The sequence below is a fragment of the Cottoperca gobio genome, chromosome 19 (genome assembly GCF_900634415.1).
Source record: "Cottoperca gobio chromosome 19, fCotGob3.1, whole genome shotgun sequence".
Classification (NCBI taxonomy): domain Eukaryota; kingdom Metazoa; phylum Chordata; class Actinopteri; order Perciformes; family Bovichtidae; genus Cottoperca; species Cottoperca gobio.
The window spans coordinates 8,613,159-8,632,984 of NC_041373.1; positions in this window are offsets into that span (position 1 = coordinate 8,613,159).

Consider the following 19,826-nt stretch of genomic DNA (forward strand, 5'->3'; position numbering starts at 1 on the left):
GTCGCAGTTAAGCCACCACAGGGCAGCAAGGAAATAATGCCCCATGGTAATAGCTGCTGTTGTTTCTCAGCATGATTTTTAGGCTCCTGTTGGCTTCCTCCCTCTTATCCCCAAAATGTGATACCTTGCACAAAATAATAGGAGAGTTAACATCAGGGGAACCAAGATGGAGTGCTTCCTCGGCCACCCCCCAGGGCTGCTCAGAGACCCGATTATGATTTTTCAAAGTACTTACTGTGACTGAACTCTGCAAGAAGGTAATTTAGTAAATCTCTGGACACAATATTTTTGAGCCACAGCGTTTTGCACAAATGTGGCAATGCCGTTCGTCTGTGTGGCCTTTTTTTTCATCTCCCCTGCAGATACCGACGCGGCCAGGTGTTAGCCCTTGGTGTAGTTGAGCAATGGCTAGCTGTGATCACAGGTGCTAAAGCAGCTTTCTGCGATCTGTGTTCACTTCAGTCAGAGACGCTCTTTTTATCCGGCCCTAGAATTAACCACACAACTGGTAATGATGATTCCGAGGTATCAGCAGCAGACTGCAATTATTCCAAGCAATTCTGACATTTGCCCTGGGCATCCATTTTAACACCTTAAACCAGACCATTGGATGCCATTTCTGGCTCTGCGGAGGAGAGAGAAAAGAAGGCAAAGAAATCTGGAAGTAATTGGAGAAAACACTTGTACTTGACAATGCCAGTGCAAGTTTTAGCTCCCAACTATTTAGCTTTAAAAAAAAAAAAACACATACTTTATTTTGCTGTCAATCTTCAGAGAGGCAGAGAGAGGTTGAACTCCCCCCTGCATCTTCTGAGGCCAGGAGGAGAGCAACAGAGACGAAGACAGGAGAGGAGAGGAGGCATCTTTGAACAACAAAGGCCATCAATGTTTAAAATGATCGGAGACGTACTCAGACCAAAGCCCTGTTCAACAGCTCGGATCCTCACCTCGGCTTGGTTGTGAGGATTATACCTGAGATAAGGTAAGATCCCAAATACACATAGCGAAGGAATATCAGAGAAATGGTCTGTTGGCTGCCCAGATTGAAAGACAGAGGTCAGAACTCTGAAAAGGAAGAAAGACCGGAGGGAAGACTCTTGAGTGCTTCAGAGAGATCTGTGAAGTTGACCTCCTACACACACACACACACACACACACACACACACACACACACACACACACACACACACACACACATATTACTCTGATGCAAAACCTACCTCATCGACAGCTTGAAGGTCACAGTGGATGCATTAACCTCCAGTGATATTCTTTCTACAGGACAGCCATGATCTCCCTAAAAAAGCGAGGAGATTAACTCTCAATAAATGAAAAGCTCACTACTATTTATTAAACATTTCTCACACCGATAACATTTCTCTGTCAATTACTGCCCATTTAAGGCGAGGCGTCAGAGAAAAAGGGATCTTCTTAACCAAAATGAATGCTTCAACCTTCTCTTCCACCACTCTGACCAATCTCTCTGGAGGTTTAATGAATCGGAACAAGCAGGAGATAAAGGGAATGGGAGCTCGTGGGAGGCCAATGGGGTGATGAGCGTTGCTTATTACCTCCAAGGCCAATTACAATAAAGATCTGTCATAGTCTATGTCTGATAGAGAAAGAGTCATGGCCTCCCATTTGGCTTCGCTGACCGTCTGAATAACCCCCGTCCACACGAACACACCAAGCCTCATTTAGAAGGATATTTATGCATTCACAAGTTTAGGTCTGTTTACTTCTAGGATATTATAAGAGTATTAGGATGAGCAACTTATTTTTTCTCCTTCTCTTTTCACTTTTCACTGTTAGATATTAAATAGAGTTGGAGGTTTGAAAGATCATTTACATGTTCACATTTCTGCTGAAAAGAAGTAGGGTCATAAAATAATGGCACCCTCAATATGCTCAAGTAAACTGGGCACCATGAGGAATATTTTCTTTGGTACAGCACCTCCAAGGCCAGGGCACTTCACTGTCATATTCACAGCAGGAAGAAATAGCAAAAAAAGAAGAAGTGACATTTAAAAGAAACCTGATGGACATTCTAATTTATGTACAGATCTGTAATCGTGTAGGCATTTTGGCAGATGGAGACGAGTAAAAGAAAAATCCAACTGTATTCATCAGAGAGAAAGAGAGATCAGTCAAAAAAAGCAGAGAGAGGAGAGCGGAGCAGAACTGTTTGTGAAAGGGAGACAGATGGTCAAAATAGAAAATAAATATGTTAAGCTGAAATGCGCCAACCTTGGCAAAGCAAGGCCTATAATGTAGAGAGAAAGGTAAAGAGGGTAGGCGTTAGAAAAGAAGCACAGAAGATGACAACTGTTTTATGGAGAAATATTTCTGTATATGATTTGCGCAAAAATCTATTTTACCATCCCGCTCCAAACACTGCATGGATACGATCATGCAGCTCCTGAGCAGCGATTGCACCTGACAGCATCACCCCCATGCACCTTGCTCCCTATAACACACATTCAAGAGGCTGCAAAACAAATCATAAAGCTTTGAGCAGAATCAGAATTTAAAGGTTTGGTTCACCGTAACGAAAATATTTTAATTCTAAGTGGTACCAAGCCCTGAAAATTCTGCTACTTCCAATGCAGTTGAGGTGATGGAGCTTGTGTTGTTCCAAGCATGTAAGATCCCTCCAAATATGAATCATGTCTTATTTTTCAGTGCAGTGATTCAAAGATGCTATTCAGAATGTGGCTGTGCTTTAACGACTTGTAGAGAGAAGCTGATACAGCGTGTGCTCAGAATAGTATACACAGAATGTATATACCGGTACTGAAGTAAATCTTACTGTGAAAGACTGTGAAAGTTTTTCAAGGTCAATGATACATTTCTCAATCAGGTCTTGAATATAGCAGATGCTGCATGTTGGCTTCACTATGCACCTTTGTTCAGCATATATCTCCGCTAAATAACTTTTGAGAAGAACTGGCACATTGTTAATGTGTAGTAGTGTACCGTTTAAGCTGTAACAGATCTTATTGCACCATACAAGACAATCTGCTTGCCTTGACACCGGCAAAAAAAAAAGCTAGAAAGTTTGGCTTTTTAAAGTATTTTGAGTAAATCCAAGCAAATCTCAAAGAAACCAATCGATGATTCTCTATCTGGTTCTGGATTCGGAGGCTTTCGTCAATTTGAACCAGCGTGCTGAAGGGTATGAATAAATGTTTGCAACATGTACATACATTACACAAACACGTGCAGACAAACAAAGCTAACACAGCCATGACTGCGACTGACGGATCGCCCGGGCCACGGAGGTGCAGCTTGAGAGTACTCCTTCAATTTTATCACTGGTCGGGGAAAATGAATATGAAGGCAAAGCTGAAATGGAGCGTCATTCTTTTAGTCCTGATTGAATTCTGGGCTAGGTGCCCATCTGACAGATTCAAAGTGTCACTCTGTGCGGTCCAGACATTCTGCCTAAAACCTGCTCTGTGTTGAAAAGATGCCAAACACTGACACCATCGGAGTTAGCAGTAGTTCTGCTGTAATCCTTATTTACGAGCCATTCGACCTCCACCTTTAATACATAACATGGATCCATAAGCATGTGTGCATGCAGTATATATACACCTAGGAATCTACAAATCGAAATGAGTGTGTGCGCAGCAGATCTTACATACAGCCCTCGTCGGGTTCATCTCTTTGGAGCGTCTTGGATCAAACAGCAGTCAATGCAGACCTGTAATTGGTGCAAACGTTAAACCTTGGGCACCGATATCAGATGCATTGATGTTGCTACGCCCACTGATATGCAATCAGGTCAATGCATGTGTCATTAAGCCTGAAGCCATAAAAAGACATTCACTGCCCAACTCGATGCTACAATGGCAGTACTTTGCTCTGGACATTGGAGTCTTGACCCTCACGCCCCCGTGTTGAAGGCAGTGGTGTTGTAGCTGTTGGAGATTTATTTTGTTTCTCCTACTTTTCTCTGGAAAAAAGACTCCGATTTTAAGGTGTCCTAAAGAGGAAATTTACAAATTAGGAGAATATTTTACCAATGTTTTCTTTTTCTCTCTATTTCACATTTCGATTGTTTATTGAAGGTTAACCATATGTAATGAAATATTTTATTTGATGTATCTGTCCATTATGCCTACCTGTCAATGTGAGCAATGAGACATAGAAAATAAGAAAAAGTACACGCATAAAGACCGCACACAGTTCACAATGTACATAAGCAGCTATTACCTTTTGAAATGCATTCCAGGACCTGCTGCTGTATTTAATGGCTCGTGGAGCGATTTATTTCTTCTTCTGTGCACCTTAAGGCCCTATCACACATATCCGTATGACAGAAACGTATGCCGGCGCATACGAAAATTTGTCAGAGTCCAAATACGTCCAACTTTTCATCGGATCGGATCGGAAAAGTGAACATATACAGATACGTATGTCTAACATATTGATATCGTATCACTTACTTATACAAAATGTATCAGACGAATGCATAAGATATACAAAAATATTGCGTAAACAAAATGTCAGCAACACGCTGGTGTACGTAGATATAAGGTAAGGTATAAGTAGTGTTCGTTAAGAGCTCACTGTGTTACGCTGGGGTACGTTGTTGAACGCTGATGTTTTGAGCATGTTCAAAATTACCGGACGTACCCGACGTGTGTCTTCATAAGATATGCAGATGTTACGTTAGACATACGTGAATACGGAATACGTAGTATAGAATATTTACCTACGTAAATACAGTACGTGAATACCTACGTGACTACGTTAGAGGAACGTTAGATATAGGCTACGTCGGCTGACTGTGAATCCTACAGCCAATGTATTGATAACGAGTGGATACCCTATTCCGACCCTATGTTAACATGATGCCTGACGACGGAATAACTTATTAAACGTGTTTCTACAGTACAGCTAGCGTTCAGCATTCTAGCCGTTCTCCAGCATCAGCATGACGTGAACCAGAGGGCACTTTTCCAGCTCCGTTGGCCAGACGCTCTGATACGTTTTAAATAGGTAAGTGATACGCTATCAATGTTTGACATACGTATAATTATTTGTTATGTATTCGTTATGTATACGTCAGCTACAACACTGCTGTGGAAAAGTTGGACATATTTCGACTCTGACAAATCTTGAGCTAATTTTCATATACGCCGGCATGTTTCCATACGGAACTGTGTATGTCTGCTGTGTTCGGCGTGTCGTCTGCGTCCTTCAAACGATCACAACTTACCCTTAATTTATATCAACCTATTGCCGATATTTCGTGTGCGCCGGCATATGTTTCTGTCATACGGATATGTGTGACAGGGCCTTTAGTGGAGATAATGGCATTCTTTCAGGGAGTAGAGAAGCAAGGACAGATTAACTCATTGACTCCTTTCGCCATAGAGCTGTCTTGCAAGTGTGACATCCCTTACCTAAGCACTTTTGTGTCAAACTATCAATACCACTCTTGAATTGACTATGACCATTAATACACATGGCATGTAATTCAGCTTGGAATCCAATTTGAGCCCCATCTGTCCTTGTCCTTTGCTCGCATATTAATGCTAGATGTGTGATGATTTTGAACACAGTTTTGTTTTTGTCCATCATCTTGTAAGCTCTGCAATTCAATGAAATATTTTTGAATTAACCTGCGTTCACAGTATTATCTAAAGGATCATTGAATGTCACCAAATGTAGAAAATAAATAGAAAAATGCTTTTTTAATGGTGGTGAGAAGTTGTTTTATGTAAGCCATCCAGTTCTTCCATAATGGTTGCGGTAACTTTAGTAGCTTTATCATTAATTAAATTCTACACATTGCCTAGAGATGCTAAATTATAATATTAAGTTAGTTTGGGTAATGATGTAAGTTAAACACAGGACAACAAACAGTTTTATTCTCTCTAAAGATAAAAACAAAAACAACAGAGAACTTCATAGGGAGACATTCTTGTCTAGGAAATTAGTTTAATTTCCACCAATGCTGGAGGAACCCTTCAAGGGAGCCTGAAGAAGAATTGAGAGCAAATTACAGAAAACAAATGTATTATGAGATCTTGAACGAGCACAGTGGAACATTTCTAAAAGGAAGAGGTCTTATTTCTAACTTGTCAAGTTATTAGAGACAATCATGAAAATCCTCATGTTCTCTTATCAGCAAGTGACAGGCTCAATAATCCTGATTTATGTAAAGATTGACATTTTTCTCCCTCTATGTGGGGGCAACATCTATAAAAGGATATAAAACGTGGCATGTTGTACAATAATCTTACACATTGCATCTTCAGTCTTCTGCATCTATCCTACATCACCTTCCACATTGACGGACTAATTACGGTGTAGACAAATTGAGTAGAAAATCAACTTAATTTAGCCAATCTACATGGGCACAGTGTGTGTACCCAGCGGTTGATTGCTGTGGTGATTGAGGCAGAGTTACAGGAGGTATTGAGATTTCTTATTTGAGGCAAACAAATCCACTTCTACCCACCAAAACTGAGAGCAGATCAGGCTCATATTGCCAAGGTGCAGATGTCACTCTGCTGGTAGCAGCCATGACGTTTTGAATGTCAGGGACGCGGGGACCTTTCACATAGTGAAGCTCTTTGGCCAATAACCACAGATTCTCTGCAGCTTTGTACAGCGAGCTGGGCCATATTTAATTGTAAGACTCAGCCCTGACACCACAAACCCACGTTGTACTTGTTGAACCTGTTGGATGAAAAACACATCTGTTCTCGCAAAGCCGGGCATGCAGTTCATGTCTCGCCTTGGAAATGTTTTGGAGACCAGAACATAACCAACATAGAACCTTCTCCTCCATTAAAGTTACTGAAATATCTGATCATTGCTTTGACATTTCACTAAAAAGAGCATTCTGCCTTTCCCTATGGAGTTAGTTCTCTCTCGTCTAACTGGATGATGGCTGCTTTCCAATTTAAAATGACAAATTAAGTCATAATGGAATTAATTCATTTGATAGGTTGCATAATAAAGAAACTATCGGCTTATCAAAAATATATATATATTTCTTTACGCTCCGTGCAGAAAAGCTCCAACGAGAGCGGATTGAAAGGGGCAGACAGATGAGGCATCTGACATCATACCAAACATGACGCATCAATAATAACATTTTCAATACTGCACCAAATATGTAGTTATTTCAGCCTTTATCTGCAGTTTCCTGTTAAATGTCCTGTTTCTTTCAATAGATTTTTGTTAAGTCGAAATGAGTTTCAGTTATAGGTTTATAAGCCTCCTTGGATTTTCTTTATCATACTTACTAGGAGAGCTATAGTGGAGCGAGCGGAATTGTTTTTTACCATACTGAATTAATTAATCAAACCTAGAATGTGTGTTATGGCATGTGGACTGCATCTCTGAACTACAGCTGAGTCAAATGCTTCGAAGCTTTCGACCGCTGCCATGAGAAATTACGTCAAAGTAAAGTATTGGAAAGCTTTGTGTGTCTAAAACATAAATAAATAATATATATGTATGTAATAATAATATATAAATCCAAAATAGCGAATGAAACAAGGAATATTAATCTTACATTATTCATTATAAATCATCACCATTAATTACTTCCTTCAAACATTTTCCACTGAAGCCTGGAAGCCCAAAAAGTATTCAGGACAAGCGTACTCTGAACACAGTGTTCCTAGTGAATATAAACTACTTTTTCCTCAAGCAAATACTAAAGCAATTTTTGCTTCTAGTATATATAATTCAAAATTGATTTGGCATGTGCAATATCAGAAATGGAGCATTTCTTTATGTACTGAAAAAACATACATGGAAGAGGAAAATTAAAGTGCATACACAGAAAACAGTGTCATTGTAGCTTGGCAGCAATCACACAATTACATGCTTGGTTAGAAACATGATAACCCCAGGCTGGGCATCAGTGCGCCATGATACACTGCCATGTTCTAATGGAACTTGGCAAAACACGTTTGTTATCTTCTCAATCACAGTGATGGATCACCTTCACTGACTGAATTAGACATGTTGGGAGTCATTTCGTAGCCTTGCAGGTATGGCAAAAGAAACCTGAATGTTCATCATGGTTGTGTGCATCTAAAAAATAGATTCCCAGATGACATTAAACGTGATTTCTTTCATGCATGCAAGATGCAAAAAAAGATGAGGATAATATTTGTGTCATGCTGATATAATCCTATACAGAAGTTAGCTTTTAGCAGGCGGTTGACATGCCATTGACGTAAGACCTGTGAGCGACAAGAGTTCTCTAGTTTGACTTTTTCTACATGCCAGGAATAACTTTAGAAAATTCCCTTTACTTTGCTGGGAGGGGGCTGTTTGTTTGAAGCAAGCCAACACCTAGAGAAAGAAGAGACTACCTTTCAAATCAAGAGAGGTTTACACTGGTGATGTGCAGATTGACTCGCTTACTTTGACTTGATACATGTAAATGTTTCGAACCTTGCGAGTTTTGCCAGCGTGAGCAGTACAGCGGGTGAGCAACGAGTTGAATACCGTACATACACACAATTTTTTCAAAAGACATTTTTTTCAAAAAAGAAGACACGTTTGTTCATTTTTGCACATTACTAGTTAACATCATCTTCTCTCCTAACTCTGCTGTAATAGATGAGAAATCATTTCATGCAAAAATTGTTGTTGAATTTATCTTTGACTTCATACTTGTTACGCCTCAGACACAGGGAAGGAAGACTGAATTGCACGACTGCAGAAACAAGGGTAAAGTGTAGAATAAACCAAAACTTTACTTCCAAAAAACACAACAAAATAACAACTCAAAATTACAAATTTCTCTGAAAAGCACACTTCATGGAACACTGGTAGTTGCACATGATCTCTCAAGGATATGACCAGACGAACTGACACACGACAAGGGGAGACAGGACAATTTATACAAGAGGTGAGTGGGAACAGGTGAAAACAATCAGGGGCGGGACAGACGCTGACGATGGTGGGGAAAACACACAAAGACAGGAAGTAAACACAAGACATGACACAAGGGAGGTGAACTCTACAAAATAAAACAGGAACACAAATCCAGTCATGACAATACTCTCTCCTCCTGCACTCCCGCCTTCTCTTTGAGGCGGCGTTTTTTCAGTCCTCTCTATTCTTAATGCATCTGCTAAAATCGCAATTGATTAATTTGTCTGCAGTACAAATCTTCCGATGTTGATCAGTGTAGAATATAAAAAATATATACAAGTTGTTGTGCAATTACCACTGCAATGTGCAATTACCACTTTTTACAATTTGTGCAATTATCACTGCCATGTGCATTATTCACTTTTATAACTTTTTATCAACGACTGTGCACTTATACTACTGTTACTCTATTTTATTCTATTTAATTATTGTGTACTCGCCACTTTACTTTCTTGTTCTTTTGCTGTAACAAGATACATTTCCCCGTTGTGGGACTAATAAAGGATTTCTCATTCTGATTCTGTTAAGCCTTTTTAAAAGAAATCACTTGTAGGGCTGAAGAACCTACTTCAGTGTGATTGCATGCATCCGATCGTCAACTTTGACTGTTCCAGCAAAATTTTGCCCAGAGACATCACATCCACATATCAGTCTCTGCTACCTGTGTTTCCATTCTTTATATTCACATCCTGTAGGTGATGCCGACACCTCTGAAGTTAAAGTAAGTCTCACATGAAAGACAATACGTCTTTTTTTGTGTGTTGCATTGTTTGAAGTGAAAAGCCATGAAAACTGCATTTGCATTTCACTGCTGCAATCTATGACAGCTCACTAAATATGTGTCCTCGTTTGAGCCCGAGACTTCTCTCCGAACACTTTAAAACAGAGCATCAAGATTTTAAGAGATTGCATCTTGGAACAGACTCAACTGTCGTTATTTGCAATTCATATCATCAAGTCCTATGTTCGTTTGAGCTTTAAGATTCAAATGGAGTCTCACTGTTGTGCAGACGAGTGCTAACTGTAAAATGTATCCCGATGACATTGTGTTGAATCCCATAACTGTCAGGACATCTCCAGTATGGAAGACATCAGCTATGATTAATTCTGTGAGGATTACAGTTAGTCATTTCCAAACCCACGCATTTTGAAATCTTCAATTCCATATATATATGCATGTCTGTCCATCAGTCTTACTTAAGTAAAGTATAAAAAAGGAAGGAATCCTAAAGAGAGAGGGAAGCAGAGAAGGAGAGTCCTTGATCTCCCCAGGATTGGTTCATCCTAATTGCCATGTATGGGCGCCTGAGTATACGCACCATCCCCCTTTATACACACAAAGCCCCTCATTAAGAGCTGCTTGGACAGCGAGCTCGGTGCCGAGGTGAATGTTGGCTAGAAGCGCCAGCCTGGCATCCACATGCAGGTGCAGAGCCGCCTGCTTTAATTGACAACAGGAGAGGAAAAGACTTCGTGCTGTGCATGACATACCCACCTTCTCTCTCTCCGACTCTCCCTCTCTGATCAGCTTTAACCAGGTTATGGGTTCTCCTGACAACCCTTCAGCTCAGCTTCTCTGTTCCAGTGCTCAGCTCCAACTTTCTTTCTTAAAAGTCCTCTTGTTATTCATTTGATTAAACATTTAAGTTAAATGTTTTCCCTCCTACTTTTTGTGCTTAAGAAATTAACTCCATAAATTGTGCAAAGGGTGTTTTAAGATGTGTTTCTCTACATAACACTGTTACCTCCTGGATATTGTAATACTATAGGTTATATAGGTCATCAGTTGTACTTATTTCAACTTACTTTCTCAGAGATTACGTTTTTCCCATTAGTTTTGTTGGGCGGATGGATCTAAACAATCCCATGAGCCTCAGCGGTCGCTACCTTTAGGTGGTAGCCAAACAGAAATTGTAAAAATGCATATGAAAACAAGAGGTTGTTACAAGTCATACACTTTAGCTTCAGCTCACCTTAGCAGTGCCAATAGAAGTTTCACTCTGGGATTGAACGTTTCATACTGAAATGTACCTTTAAAGTTAACTTCTCTCACTTCTGACTTTCTTTACAAAGAAGCAGATATTTTTCAAAGCAGTTATTCAGGTCTACTTTCAAGTCCATCCAAGCCTTTTAAAGTGCTCCAAATGGTAATCAACTAACACCGTCTATGCAGAAAATGAATAAGACCGGGACAGTGGACACTGGAAACAAATCTTATCTATAACATTCACACTATGCACTTGCATAAAAGAGCCAGTTCAGCCTGTGGAAAGAGAGTTATGGGAACCCAACTGACCCAACCACACCTTCCAGAGAGAAAACGGAATTAAAAGGACACAGAAACTATTTTCATGCTTCCATGGAATCAATACCTTTTATCAGCATTATCGCCACACTGAAACTTCTTTGGTCTCGGAGACGGGGGAAGTTGGATTGGTTTCAGCTGGAAATGTTGTCCATTTGTCTCAGGTTTTTGGCTCGCAGCTTAATGAAATAGAGAGAGTGGTTGGGCACAAAACATCTAATTAATTCAATGTATTTTGCCACTTCTTGACAGTGAGAAAAAAAAAGCATTCAGATCTGAACAGCTGCAAAGTGTTTTCCCCTCCATCTTTTTTTTTGCTAGTATCAAAGATCTGACATCTTGGTCCACTTCATCTCCATCTCTTCATTCATTTCAATAATTCATGAAATTTGAAATAATAATTTGAGGCAAAGAGCTTTTCAATTAAGGATGGATTGCTGAGCAGTTTTTTTTTTTAAATATATTGACAGGAAAGTGCGCCTTCTGGAGACAAGTGTCTATGAAATGTCTCTATCTCAAGTTGAAACCGGCTTTTATTATAGCGTGAGGGGGCATGTCTGCAGACATCAAGAACATGAAAAACAGACATGTTCATTAAGGAACTATGAAGGTGTGTGTGAAGGTGTTTACAGAAAGTGCTGTGTTTGGTACTGAAAGGACTTATTTTAAGATACATTTAGTTTAGTTCATCGAAATTCTTCTCAACCCGCTCTCTCTCCGTCCGTCTCTCACTTTCCTGATTTGAAATGAAAAAGGATAAAACAGATGAGGGGGTATGGAATCTGCACATCTACTACAAGCCACCAATCACAGGTTAACCAAACTGCTACCATTCATTTAGCTACCCAGTTTCTTAGAAGCTCACATTTTGTACGGCGTCAACATACATGTAGTTCATACGTGCAGATTACACAACATGTAATCCGTTTATTCGGCGCAACTCCTCTCTCTGCTCTATTGCTTCTTTTTGCTTCTTTGTACACCAAGTCATGTCAACTGTCTTGTTTTTGCAGTCACTGAGGTACTTTCTTCAGTGTTCCAGAGCTGGCATCTTGAGAGTGATGGCAAAAGACATTTACATTCATGAGGCAGATATTGGAGGCTTCGACTGGCAATAAAGCAGGCGCTGAAATGCAGGACCTGAGGCCAGAGACAAACAAGTCAGATGCTGAACAAATACAGCACATGCAATTGACTGCATGTATGACTAAGCAGTTTATCTATAATCTAATTCAATCTAGTACAACAGGGGCATGCCAATGTTGTCATCTTTCTTCTAAAGATCAAAAAAAGAAAAGAAAAACCATCAAATCATAAGCTTTTTTTTTCTGTTCTGTATTCTCATAAAGCTTCAAAATAAACAGAAGAAATTCCCTCACAGAGACTACAGTCAAGGAAAGTCTTATCCAGTTGGATTTGGTGGAAAACGTTTTGCTTTTTTTGTGGAACCCCTCAGAATCCAAGCAGCAAGTGGCAAGGATTTTTCTGGGGGGAGAACTAATCTGCTCTTAAAGGGCCTACGAAATGATAAACATGAATTTCTACTGATGATAGTAAATTCTATTTGTGTTGTAAAATGATGTGTTATTTATGACACAATGATCGCAGTATTTAATAAATCACGATTTAGTATGTCGACCACCGATGTTTACATTGCCGCTACCGGAAACACCCGACGCCGTGTTCTGACGTCACAAGTATAAAATAGTCCACCAGTTGAATACACAGACAGCATGGCAGAAGCAGCAGACGTGGCGATGTCGGACTCTGGCTCGGATATTTCGACAGAATCGAGTGACAGTGAGTCGTCAATAGACTCGTTGCACCTACAAGAAGAGGAGTTTATTGAAGAGGATGCCGGTGTCGTGGATTTAGATCATGCGGGCGAGTTTAACGTGGTGGAAACAGAGCAGCTCGAGACACAGTATTCAAGATGGAGACACAGACGGGAGCGAACATGCGGATGATGGTGACGGTGATTCTGGATCTGGCGGAGATCCTGTGCGGCAAAAGAACACAGACAGGTATATACATTTGACTATAGTTCATAGAACTTCTCAATATATAGTAAATACATCATAATAAAACGTAACATTATCCTCAATCGTAAATAGATCGCAAGCTATCGATAGCTTGCTAGCGAGTCGATAGCTTGGTTTCCTTGAATTGTTATGAACCCGACTAGTTGTCCGCAAATTTTTCGATCCCTAAATATTCAATTACTTCTCTACTTGGACACATCGACGTCTGTAAAGCTTGATAACTTGATTCTTTGTCGAAGTTTCTGTGGTTCAGCTATGAGCTAACAAACAGACCGGAGGACAGCGCTGTTTTATAAAGTATAGTCTGTATACTGACCGTCTCACCTAAAGTGCTTACTTGTTGTCAAACACAGGCATATAAATAGTATGAAATTAAGAGGTTGCATATTGTGTACATGTCCTTACCATTCTTCTTTTGTACATTTAGGTGTACATGTGAAAACTGTACAATTATGGAAGCAATTGAAGAGCTGCTGCGAAGAAAAGGATGTCATGGAGGAATTCAATGAATATGAGGGACATGGTGCAAACATAACCTGCATAACAGATCACCCAGGATTCAAATCAAAGTGTCTGGATGTTTGGGTGTTGCAGACAGCCTACCAAAGGTATTCGAAGAGGGACAGACAACAAGCAGGTGATCAGCCACGTAATGAATAAGTTACTTGTGTAATGTGTAGAGCTCAGAAACTTTGATGTATTTTTGGGAAGTCGAATGGTCACTCTGGCAAAGATAGATAGATAAATAAGCAAATAAGGTTGAAGTGATTACCATTGACATGTATTATCTTGTATGTTACATAATGTATCGCTATGTGGCATACCGCCAGCTGTCGAGATTCTGCCGGGGAATACTTGGTAAGAACCACAGAATGCCATCATGTGCCATTCAAAAGATCTGTGCTACGTTTCCATCTGACAACTACACGTCGTTCAAGCATCAGCACTTTATTAGAGTCGATAACAAAACACAATGTCAGTTCAGTGATTGAATCTGCTTCTATACAGCACAACAGCATCCCTCTTGTTTGGTTCTTCCACCGACTGCTGAGTGGAGCTGGGACTTCGAAAGGTTCCTCATCAACATTGTCTTGGCACAAAGCATTGAGTCTCGATCAAGAGTTCAGTAACATACTCTGCAAAAAATATGTTTTATAATCAAGCATTATATATAATATGCATGTATGTGTGTATATATAAATATATATTATGATGCTGACCTTTGGAACAACCAACATGGATTGGAACTTGCAGTCCAGCTGGCCTTTCACGTGGTCGCGCCTGCATGGACTTGTGGTGTGTCTGTGGAGGGGGATCCGTCTGCACAATTCACCAATGTTTCAATACCTATTTAATAATAGGGTGATAGTTAAAAGTTAAATAGACTCACGCTTTTACTCAAACTACAGAATAAAATGGGGAAGCCTGTTATAAACATTGAATCTATACTTAATTAAGCTAATGAAGTGTAATTAGCTAAAGTTATTAATACTACAAACAATAACACACAGATATTGGCTAGGGCCTGGTGTAGATAGATTGATACTTTATTCATCCAGAGGGATATTTAGGAAACATTTACATTACAGTTTACATTTGTATGTCAACTCGTTACATACAGTAGGCCTAGACCGATTATGGCTTTATGGTTGAAACAATAAATACAGTAAACAAGTAGCACTGCTTACCTTTGCTCTCTCCCTTTTGGCGAATGCATTTCGTCATCTCTTTGGTGGAGGACTCTGCACCGGCGGACGTGTTAGAATCAGCATGCTGGCTTGTGCTGGCTGGGGTCTCTGCAGTATTGTAGGCACAGCATCTGCGTTCAGTTTTAAATTCTTTTTGAATCTCATTTCCTTGGCGAGCATAGTTTGTTCGAAACACGATCTCTCAAAGTGCTGCCCACAAATCATCGGTTTCTTCGACGCACTTATCTTGTCCATAAACACGACATTTTATTACAATGCGACAATGCAACAATGCGACAATTATCCTTGACGATCGGTTGTTGTCCGTTCTTTCTCGTAATAATTGACAGCAGTCTTTGCAGGACGCTTCAACGCAGACGAACACTGGCGACTGTGTTCTACTTGTGACGTCATCGCCCGAACATTGCCGAAGTGGATGCTCTCGGCGCAGCGAACGATTGTTGTTAGCGGAAGTCATTTTTATGCTGTTATGATCGTGATTTATTACGAATCTATCAATATTAAAAATATATATATGCCACATTTCACAATAGATATGCAACCTCTATCATATACCAAGGCCAATAACACTGACGAAATATAATTTCGTAGGCCCTTTAACAAACACACACATGAACATTAAGTCTAAGTTAAATCAGCAATACCAAAAGCTTAGCACACATTAGGAGGAGGCTGGGGAGGCAGAGGGAACTCAGGCAGCAAATGGCGTTGGAATGGGTATCAGCAAAGTAACAGGAAGTGTCAGGTTTGTTATAGCCGCCCTGTAAACCTGTGCGAATACGATCGGTTGTTACTAGTCAGCTGAGCCACACAGCTGTGAATGGTAGTGAAGCATCCAACCAAGGGAGTGAGAGGGTGAGACCAGATGCACCAGATGTATGTAAACATTGAACACTACGTACATGCATTTCGTATGATGAGTTTTTACACAGTTCTGTGTCTTCTCTTCTCAAACAACAATGAATAACTATTAGTTTGATGAGTTTTCTTCTTTAATCAGTAGTTGTTTCTAGTATACATGTGTGGTGTGATGTGTAATCACAGCAGAACATGAGAGTTTATTTATGTAGAATGTGTGGGTGAGCAATAGTGTCCTGGATCCCCAGATGTGCGTGAGTGGGAGGACAATGGCATCCCATGGTAATAGCAACTGATTTTGTATTAGATAACGGTGGCATTTCTCCAACCTTAACTTCTAATATTGTTTTTTATAATAAAAAGTCACATACAAACCTGGCTATGCACCCATTGATCATCCTTTTATCATTTTATGTATATCATTTTATGTATATTCTATTATTGTCAATTTCATTACATTACATTATAGGTTATTTATCTATTATCCAGAGCAGTGAACACAGTGAACTAACTACAGGGACAGTCCCCCAGGAGCAACTCAGGGTTAAGTACCTTACTCAGGTGCACAATGGTGGCAGCCTTGGTATTGAACTCACAACCATCTGGTGTTGGAAGCCGTACCACTAAACCACTAGCCATCACCACCATTTCTGGGCTATGTTATAAGCTTGTTTTTGTCTGTATTTTTCATTGCTTGGTTTAATATACTCACTTTATACACTGATTAACAAGTATTCATTAATTATAATTTTATATGAATACAATGAATGTGAACACAAACTGTATGGTGTTTGTCTGCACTGTGTTATGAGAGCGTTCTATGGAGAAAAAATATGCCCTTATGTCCGTGTGACCTTGGTGATGTACTATTCTGTTGTTAAACACATTCATACTGCTTTTCAATCGTTATGTTATCTGAATTGTGGGAGTTATTTGGAGAGCCTGTATATCTAGTTAGATACATTTATATTACTCCAAACCAGGGGTAGCCAACGTGGTGCCTGCGGGCACTTGGTCGCCCGCAGGGACTACGTGAGTCGCCCGCAGAGCATGTTCTAAAAATAGCACTAGTCACCATGGAGCTCCACCTAAAAAATGTATTTAATTGTCTTGCTGTTTTTTTATTTATTTTTTTATCAATAACACTTGAATTATTCTCTATTTTAAAATGACAATATTGAATATAGAACTTAAAAAAACAAAAATAAATTATGTATATGAACTCTGACAAGCTAAATCTCCATTTCCCTTTTTGCTGAGACAAGCTAGCGGGAGCAGCTACGGTGGGGTGCTAGGTGCATTTTTACGCTAAACATGGCAGAAAAGCGAAAGAAAACGAACGATTTCACAATGATTGGGAGGAAGAATTGTTTTTTTACAACAGAGAAAGAAAAGTGTGTATGTCTCATTTGCGGGGCGACGGCAAAGTGGCACATTGTGGAGACACTTCGGTACGTGTCACAGAAGCTACCTAACTCACTAACTAACTAACTAACTAACTAACTAACTAACTAACTAACTAACTAACTAACTAACTAACTAACTACCCACCTGCAGCATTGCGGGCAGAACAAGCCGAGAGTTAAAGGCAGCTTTGAGCAGCAGCAGTCTGTTTACACGAGGCCGGTGAACAAGTCACAGGAAGCAACGGAAGCTTCATTTAGAGCTTCACATTTTTAATAAAGAAGAAGAAAGCCTTTTCGGACGGAGAGGTCTTGAAAGGTGCAATGATGGTTATTGAAAACACTGTTCTAAGACGAGAAGAAAGGTTCCGATGTTACAAAGTCAGTGTTTGTACAAACAGGATATGATCTGAAGATGTGACAGTTAATAATTTCCTATAAAATGTTACAGAAGTGATACTTTGTACTAAAATATAACTGTGATGTGAAATGCTACAAATGTGCTCATTCATAAAAAAATGTCAATAAAGATATTTACAAAACTATCAGAGATGTGATAACTCTGACTTTCAAATGTTGAAATAGATTGAGAACATAAATAAATAATGTTGCATGTTTAAATATATCTGTGTTTCCTACCATGGTAAATCATTGTTAATAATCATTGTGAGGGATAATTAACATTAACATGTGATCAGTCTCTTCTTCATATTTATTATGATTATTATTATGATTATTATTAATGATAATACTATCATTAAAGGTGAACCAGTGCAACTAGGTTACTCAGGAAGTTAGTATCAAACAAGTAGCCCTTCGTATTATTCAGTACCCTTGAAGTAGCTCTCGGTATCAAAAAGGTTGGTGACCCCTGGTCCAGACCTTACAGAAGATGCATCAACAAGGTGATCAAAATAACACAAGTATAATTTTATGTGCTTATTCACTTTTTAACTGTGAATGACAAAGGCAAAACAAATGCACATTACAAAGAATCAATAGTTCACCACTAAATACATATTGTGCCTACTTTCAATGCATATTTGGAATGAGGCTAAAACCATATAGAAAACATCAGTTAGGCTACAGCAGTGGAAGAGGCAACCCATGGCAGAGGTCTCTATGAGCAGAAGAGACATTTCAGAATACACAAAGATTTACCCACACACTCATATGGGCTTTTCTCTTTGGTTTATGACCAATTAACTACATCATGGAAATAAACAAAAACAAACTCTTCCAAGACGTTCCAAAACATAAAGCACTGGACAAATTAATATGTTGACTTGTTGATGGCGCTACATGAAAATTCAGGGGATCATTAAAGTTATTACAATTCATTCTGAGGGGGAAATAGAGGTCTGTACCAAATATCATTTACTAAAAGACAAAACTGGCAGCCTCATGATAGGGGAAAAGTCAGGGTATCACCAAAGTAGTAGGTGGTAGGCTTCATCCTCTAGGGACCATGATTATCTGTACAAAACGTCAAACAAAACTCCACAGTGACGCCTTTTGCCTTGTTATCACAACATTTCATTCAACAGCAGTTTTGTGGGAGCCAGAGAAATATAATGAGAGAACACAGTTATTCCCATTCAAACTTCCGTTTTAACAGGCTTGCGTCAAATCGCGGACTCACTGAGGTGACGATTTGCAGTAACAACCAAACGAGCAGTGGAGTAGTATGGTGAAGTGAGATTTCAGTTGAGTTTTGATCGTTTGCTCTGTAACACACTACAACACAGATATGTTGATAATTATGAAAGTGATTATAGGCCCAGGCTACATGGCGAGCATGAATGATGAAGGAAAAACGCCGGCTTAATGTGGACGCTAGGTAAACAGAGTTCTCAAACTAGTAAAAGTGACAGCTTTTATGACCCAATGACTTGAGTTGTTGCAATAACAAGTTAAAACTAATCGCCACTGTCTTTTGATCTAGTAAAATGACAACGGCAAACAGTTGCTAGTTCAATGTCCGTTCTACTGTTGTTTTTATATGATGAGAACATAATGTAGAGCTCCAGAGCCGGTAAAGTATAAATGGAGTACACATATCAATGTCATCCAAATGACATCATATGAAGTACTTTTTATGGTGGCTCATATCTCAGGCAGATCATGACAATTTGTAATTTATCTTGTGGCCACAAAGCTAAGCTACATTTAAAATGGCACACTGCTTAATAGAGTTAACGGGTAATAATTTTGTCACACCTCGTGAGCTTCTTGTTGGTTTGGTCTCATATTATTTATTCTGATTAGCTCATGTAGTGAAAGCTATTGCTGAACATGGTGGAATAAATTGCATTCTGTGAGAGTAATTTGTCCACGGTCATTGCTAGGTTAATTTTCATTGACACATTTCCCATCATAATTCCCTGCTGCCATCATATTATACATTACACTAAAACAAATATATTACAATGTCTATCTATTAGGTTGAGAATTTTTTTTTGTATAAAATATTCACCAAATGTACAGTATGTACTACAGTTATAGTAGTAGAGGACACATGGGTTTCTCTAAAGGCAATCACAGCTATGTCAAGATTTCAAGCAGCGTTTTTTCTTTTTAAGAATGTATA